General features: G+C 41.9%; 1 non-coding gene across 1 annotated transcript; it reads left to right on the forward strand.

Moving 5' to 3' along the window:
• Window positions 1-1,497: 1,497 nt before the first annotated feature.
• On the forward strand, window positions 1,498-1,604 carry LOC145117839 (small nucleolar RNA R71). The gene has a single exon (XR_013712833.1). It is a non-coding gene; the product is annotated as a small nucleolar RNA R71 (small nucleolar RNA).
• The last annotated feature ends 5,386 nt before the right edge of the window (window positions 1,605-6,990 follow it).

Genomic DNA, 6,990 nt, shown 5'->3' on the forward strand with positions numbered 1-6,990 from the left:
AATGGTTGTGGTGTTGCAACAAGTCTAAAAACTTACCAACTCTATCTACAAAGAAACATTGAAAACATAAGACAAACGTTAAAATACTATAGGAGTATTTGGTGATACTATAATCAACTTATGTGAAAACTTAAGACCCCTATTAGTGGGTCTATAAATGAACGAGTGCATACGCTAAGGTTATACATAATTAAAGATATTACTCAGAATCTATGGCTATTGCTATACTTCCTGTTCCTTGTTTGGTTGTGGACTTAGAGTAGAGTCATTTATTCGAAGGTCTATTCTATCTCAGATTATGTGTAACTGGTATGCACTATGTGATTATAGACGTGACTAATAAGGATCACCCCTCCTATAAGTAATTATAGTATGAGACGTCTATTGATTATCTCTTCCACCCCTATTCTCGCACGGACAACACGACAAGATCTTACATACCAGGAGGCCCCTACTTTCCAAACCCGGAGAGTTAGTGAGTGATGAGGAAAAAAGTCAGAGGTGGAGCCAGAGGTCGGCAACTCTCCTCACATAGCCTGGGCTCTCGCGAACCGTCTCGACTCCATCGGACCTGTGCCCCGTTGGGCAGCATTGATCGAGGGATGGAGCCGCCATCAGCAACAGCAAATCGCCATTTGGAGACGTATTATCGTAAGCAGAGTTCATTCTACTCACAAGACCTTGTAGATTAGGTCTATGAGTATGCGTTGGTGCTACTCCCCTCCAGGTGTAGGCCCGACCCCGCGAGTTAGTGATTACACTAGTCGAGAGATTTATTTGCCAAGTTGAGCTTCAAGGTTATTGATGGAGGCTTGCTGATTTCATAGTGAGTTTTGCTGGTCAATCATCATGGCTTGATGATTTTTCATCAAGGTCTGCTGTTCTTTCATCATTGTTCTTTGATCCTTCAATGCTGCTTCAATATCATCATGTCTCTTTTCTGAAGCTTCCATGAAACGAACCATCATAGTCTCCAAATCAGCTTTCTTCTCAACTGGTGGTTGCTCTTTTTGGTAAAAACCTCGGCCAGTCTGCCTGTATCTCTCCTCCTTCTATTTCTTGCACTCATCATAAGGCAACCACTCATTCTTTGGCTTCCTCCAATCGTCATCATACTTGTCTCCACTTGAGTAGCAAACTTGAGCCTTCTTGTTCCCATAATCATCCAAATGGCAATCCTTAGTCAAGTGTGGTCCACTACATTTCTCACATCCAACTCTTATTGCATGAATTGATTGGTCCATTTGGGTCAATCTCCGATCCATAGTATTGAGCATCGCCATCATGGCAGCCATCTCTTCAGAATGTGCACCCCCACTGCCTTTTGCTCCATCTTGTCTTGGGTTGTGATACTCACGAGAGTGTCTTGCGAATTCTTCAACTAACTCCTTGAACTCCCTTGGATTTTTCTTTGTCAATGGCCCTTGAGAATCAAGGAGTTGTCTTGTCATAACATTGACCCCATCATAGAATATAGACATCTCTTGTTGAATATTTAGATCATGTTGAGGACAATTCCTTAACAACCCTTTGTAGCGCTCCCAAGCTTCGTATAGTGATTCCCCCGGTTGTTGCTCAAAGTTGGCTATTGCCTTCTTGAGTTTAGCTATCTTGGAAGGTGGGAAAAATTGATCTAGAAATTGCTCACGCATTTGAGCCCAAGTAGTGATTGTACCAGGAGGAAGTGCTTTTAACCAATCTTTTGCAGCTCCTTTGAAAGTGATTGGTAGCATCCTTAACAAGACAGTATCTCTATTGACATTTGGGACATTGAAATAATCTGCAATGTCATTCACTTCATCTAGATGCTTAAAAGCATCCTCATGATCTTTCCCATAGAATGGTATATCCTTAAGTGCAGTAAGGATGTGTCCCTTCAGCTCGAATGTGGCAGTGGCAGGAATTGCGGGTTGTACCAAACCCGGACCAATATCATCTCTGATACGCTTCTTGTAAGCTCCCATGGACATCTCGTCAATGTTTGCCATTTCGTTGCTTGGCTCGTCTTCGGGTTCGCTTGTATATAGTCAAAATCCGTTCTCGGACTCGTATTCAGACTCGTTTGGGAAAGGTATTTGATCTAAACTTACAGCCTTGCTCTTGTCCTTTGTAGATGAACTCGATTCTCCCGTTTTCTTCCCCAACTTCTTTGAGAACACTGACTTGAGATCTTGTAAGGGCGTCTTCTTTGGTGTTTGATCTTCTTTCACGTTCTTATCTTTCTTTTTGTGAAGGGCAGACTCTGGATCTTTAAGTGGTGGTACCAAAGGTGTGTTGGAACCTCTGGTCATGAACTCCTGCAAAATGAACAAAATAAAAACGTAAAACTGAACAAAAACTAAATGAAAATTGCTCACTGACTGGCCACCACGACGTGGTAAAGTCTACCACGTGGTGTTGTCGCAGATAAACAATCAGAAAAGAAAAACGAAAAAAATTGATAAAATACTGAACTCACGTCGTGAATTTAAGGCTCACGTCGTGAGTTAGGTACTAAAAAAAAGCTAGATAAAAATAAATTTTTTTGCAGGTTTTACCCCACAAAAAGGATCGATTAATCTAAAGTAAATAAATAAACTATCAAATAAGCCGTTCCCCGGCAACGGCGCCAAAAACTTGATGTGTGCAAATGGTTACACCTAATTTTAAATTTATAACCTAACTACCTTAACTAACTACTTGCACCTAGGTAGTGTACCTAGTCAGACTATAGTATAGCTTTGGGTAAGTCGGGTGTCGATCACAGGGAACGATATTGACTAATTAATCTACTTACTATTAAACTAACCTAATTATCAACAAAGGAAAGGGTTTTATCTAATTTTGCAAGATTAGACTAACTTAACTCAAATTCAATCAATAATTAAAAACACTCTTGTTTAGTTCGAATCCACTTCTTCTTTATGGTTAGCTAACAATTATGGATTATCAAGTTGGTTGTTATTGTATTAGTAATTTAAGTCTAAATTTCCTAATATTCATGTAAAACTATGTATGGTCACACACAATCAAACACAGAACCAGTAATGATTATGAATATGCTATGTAAGATTATGCAAACACAGTTATGGTCATAATTTATGTTCTCTAGCACAGCTAACTTTAATTACTATCTAAGATTGGTCAATCCTAGCTCTAGTAATTCAATGTTCACTAAATCACTAGGTTTCAAGTTCATGTAATTTAATAATCACTAAGCTACACAGAACATGAATTCAAGCAACTAAAGAAACAAATATTAACATGCTAGGTAATAATAATCAACACAAGCAAATTACCAACTAAGCAAATCCATTATCAATAAGCTAAACCATAAGTCAGAAGCTTCATCTATCTAAACAAGAGTAGCTAGATTCAGCTGCTCATAGCAACAGATAAACAAACACAAATCATAATAGAAGTCATAATGAATGTACCAAACAATTAAACTATTGATGTACTCTTTTCTTCCTTGGTGGTAAAAGCCTCTTCCATCACTTCTTCCCTTCTGAATTTCGTCTCCGGGAACCCTCCAAGGCAGCCAAAAGTCCCTCAAGTCATAATGGTCAAGCGTTTTTATACTTTTCCCAAAATTCGTGATTCACGTCGTGACAGGAAGCTTCACAACGTGACCTAAGAGATATCCTTATCGGGCACGGATTCTTACTTCGCACATATTTATCTTCTGGAAGATTCAAGACCACGTCGTGATCATGAGGTTCACGTCGTGATTAGAGTCAAATCCGTGGATTTCTTATTCTTTCATTCTTCAAGTCTCCAAAGTTCCAAGTATTGTCAATTCTGGTCCCTTTCTTCGAAAATGCTTTAATTTGACTGCAAATAACAATTTATCTTTATAAGTACCATTATTCTATATAAATAACCAAAATATCAATAAAAATGTAAATAAATATTGCCTGAAAATATGTATAAACATGGCAATATCACCCATACACACAACAATACACATACAATAACAAACACCATACTATGGGTCTAATCATCCATCGGGAAGGAATACCCTAAGCCCTCAACCATCGGGTTGGAATGCCAACATACCGTAACACATATACAAATAATCAACATGTACTGGGTCCACAACTTTACAGACTGGATTACCCCTGGGCCCACAGTGTGAGTTTGGATTGCCTTCCGGGCCCACAGCTCACATCTGGATTGCCATCGAGCTGAGTCTCCCTTAGCTCGTATCTGGAATGCTCCCGAGTTTTTTGGTTACCGCACTGAGCAGTTTCACCTCAACCTATCCCACATAATATGTCGATATACAACATAACTAATGCGCATACATATAATCACATCATACTACAGGTAGTCCTACAGATCTAGCTAACTGGCATAACAACTAGCATGCAGACAGTCAGACCAACTATAGGTCACTAAGCATAACCACATCCGATCTACCAGGATACCGATCTAACAGATCATACTAGCATATAACCATCCTATCTACCAGGATACCGAGATAACATATGACAATGGTAATGACCCCAATAACAAAACAAAGGGCCGACCTTGGTGCCTTAGACCCTTGAGTACAGTGAGGATAACTCACCTCGCAATGCCGATCTGAACAGAAGAATCAAACTCCCGAATCGCTATCTCACCGGAAATCCCAAACTATCACATAATAAATACCAAGTCATCACACAACATAACAATCTTGACTAAGGATCCACACAATCGATCATGTCCATTCTCTTTATTGGGCCAAGGCCCAATGCCAAGTCCATAACCTTGAAAGTCCTTATGCAAAGCCCATTATTGGCCCAATTTACCAAATTGGGCCCAACTCCCTAACTGGGCCAAATTCCAAGACCCATTAACAAAACTTGGCCCAAAACATAATATTCATAAGGTCCAGCAAAGGCCCAAATCCAACTAGCCCAAAAAGTAGCCCAAACCCAAAGCCCAAATCACCAAAAGTCCATAGAAGGCGTACGCTGGGCGTACCCCAAGGCTACGCGGGGCGTACACGAGTCTCGCATTGAATGGAAAACTGGGTCATTAACTCAGTACGCTGGGCGTACGCAGGGTTTCACCAAAACTCTAATAAGTGCTTAATGGCTTAAGCACTTAAGCCCAAACTCCAGATCCAGTGACCAAATGTGCCTAGGACTCATAAAGTCTCGAACTTTATCACTTTGGACCTACAGAAAGCTCTTAATCCATTAAGACCCTTCTACTTCATGCATGGGACATCTTAAGCCATTGGGACCTCATTTTTATCACTTAAGACCTCTTCAAGGTCCAGAAAGGACAACTTATCTCGTCCAAAATGCATCATGCACCATATTCGGGTTTTTGGGACAAGAAATGGTTCCATAATGCTAGAAAGGCTAGATCTATGACCTACAAGCATAAAGTTTGAAGCTTTTTACCTTCTGGAGCTTCTAGGGCACAACACAACTTCAGATCTACAAGCCAATCTCCTTCTTCAACTATTTGTTGCAATGGCTTCACCTTCAAGAGCTCAAAATACCCACCAACTCACTCTCACACACAAGAACTAGGGTTTGGGGACGTTTCTGGAAGATGGAGGCTGAGAAGGAGGAGAGAAAATGAGCCATAAGGATGTTTATATAACCCCCAACCCGAGATATTAGGGTTTCCTTCTGTTATGAGTACGCCCAGCGTACACAAGTGTACGCCCATCGTAATAGGGCGCACCCTAGTACGCTCAACGTACCCTTATGTACGTGCATCGTACTCCTCCTGGTCCCAAAATTACAATTTAGCCCTTAGGCTCTTCATGGATTTACTCTTCCATCCCCAGGGACTACAAATGACAAAACTTGGGATGTTACAACTCTCCCCCACTTAAATTTGATTTCGTCCTCGAAATCATTCCTTACCATCCCTGGTAACCCGACATCCTGAGGGGCACCTCCACAACCATGACATCCGATGACTTTCGAAGGAGACTAAACCCAAAGGGAATTTTTTCATTCCAGAGAAGACGATTCCACAATCCCATGCGGCACACCATCCTTCACCACCTAAAACCCGCAATCTGGAAACCTGGATTCGGTCTGACTCCTTGGCCGACCACTCATACTATCCATCTCTAGCTCTCTTCCCATTACTACTAACGGGCTATTCAGCCCTGGGAACTTGAAGTTCCTATCCGAAATAGAACCATGGATCATATTCTGCTGAACCCCTGAGCCTACGACTTACCGTCGGCCCGCATCGGGTATCTTGGCCTACTGCATAGAGCAGGACCGCCTCAGCCCGATCAAGCACAACATGCCACCTAATAGACCATCTGGATAAGATGTCCACATAATACCGACGATAATCTACCATGTCGCTCCTTGTCGTCCACCATATCCATCGAATACAGTCCCGCAAGCGATTACCACCAACAACATACCTACCACTATCGGCCAACCAGACAAAATCCTGATGATCCAAAGTATCGGAAACCCAACTTTCCCTCTTCCTGGAGAGAACCCTTTGTGGTGATAGGATAATGCATCCTTTAGCTCCCAAAATATCATACAAAAAAAATCAATCCACTAATAAACACGAACACTCATGCCTGGCCCAATCAACCTCGAGCTGGAATACCATGCATGCCTACGACGGGTCCAGTCATCCCTAGGATGGAATACCCTCGTATCCCCACACATGTTTGGCCCAATCAACCCTCGGGTTGGAATACCAAACATATCAGATCCAATCAATCATAGGGTCCGGTCATCCCCAGGATGGAATACCCTAGATTGGAATACCTCTATGTACATAACTCGGGTCTACTCATAACTTGAGACCCAAGGATCTATCCTCACTAGGGATGAAAGTGGGTCCAAACCCGGACCGGATGGACCCGGACCCGGAAAAATCAGAACCGGTTAACGGGATTTTGTAGAACCGGAAACCGGACTGGTATATAGGAACCGGTTCCGGTTCGGTTCCGGGTACGGTACCGGGTAAAGTGGGTCTAGAATCGGAAAACCCGGAAACATCAAAGTGGATAGGTTGGAACCG

Source organism: Lactuca virosa, chromosome 5 (assembly GCF_052849685.1).
Source record: "Lactuca virosa cultivar CGN04683 chromosome 5, Lactuca_virosa_CGN04683_v6, whole genome shotgun sequence".
Classification (NCBI taxonomy): domain Eukaryota; kingdom Viridiplantae; phylum Streptophyta; class Magnoliopsida; order Asterales; family Asteraceae; genus Lactuca; species Lactuca virosa.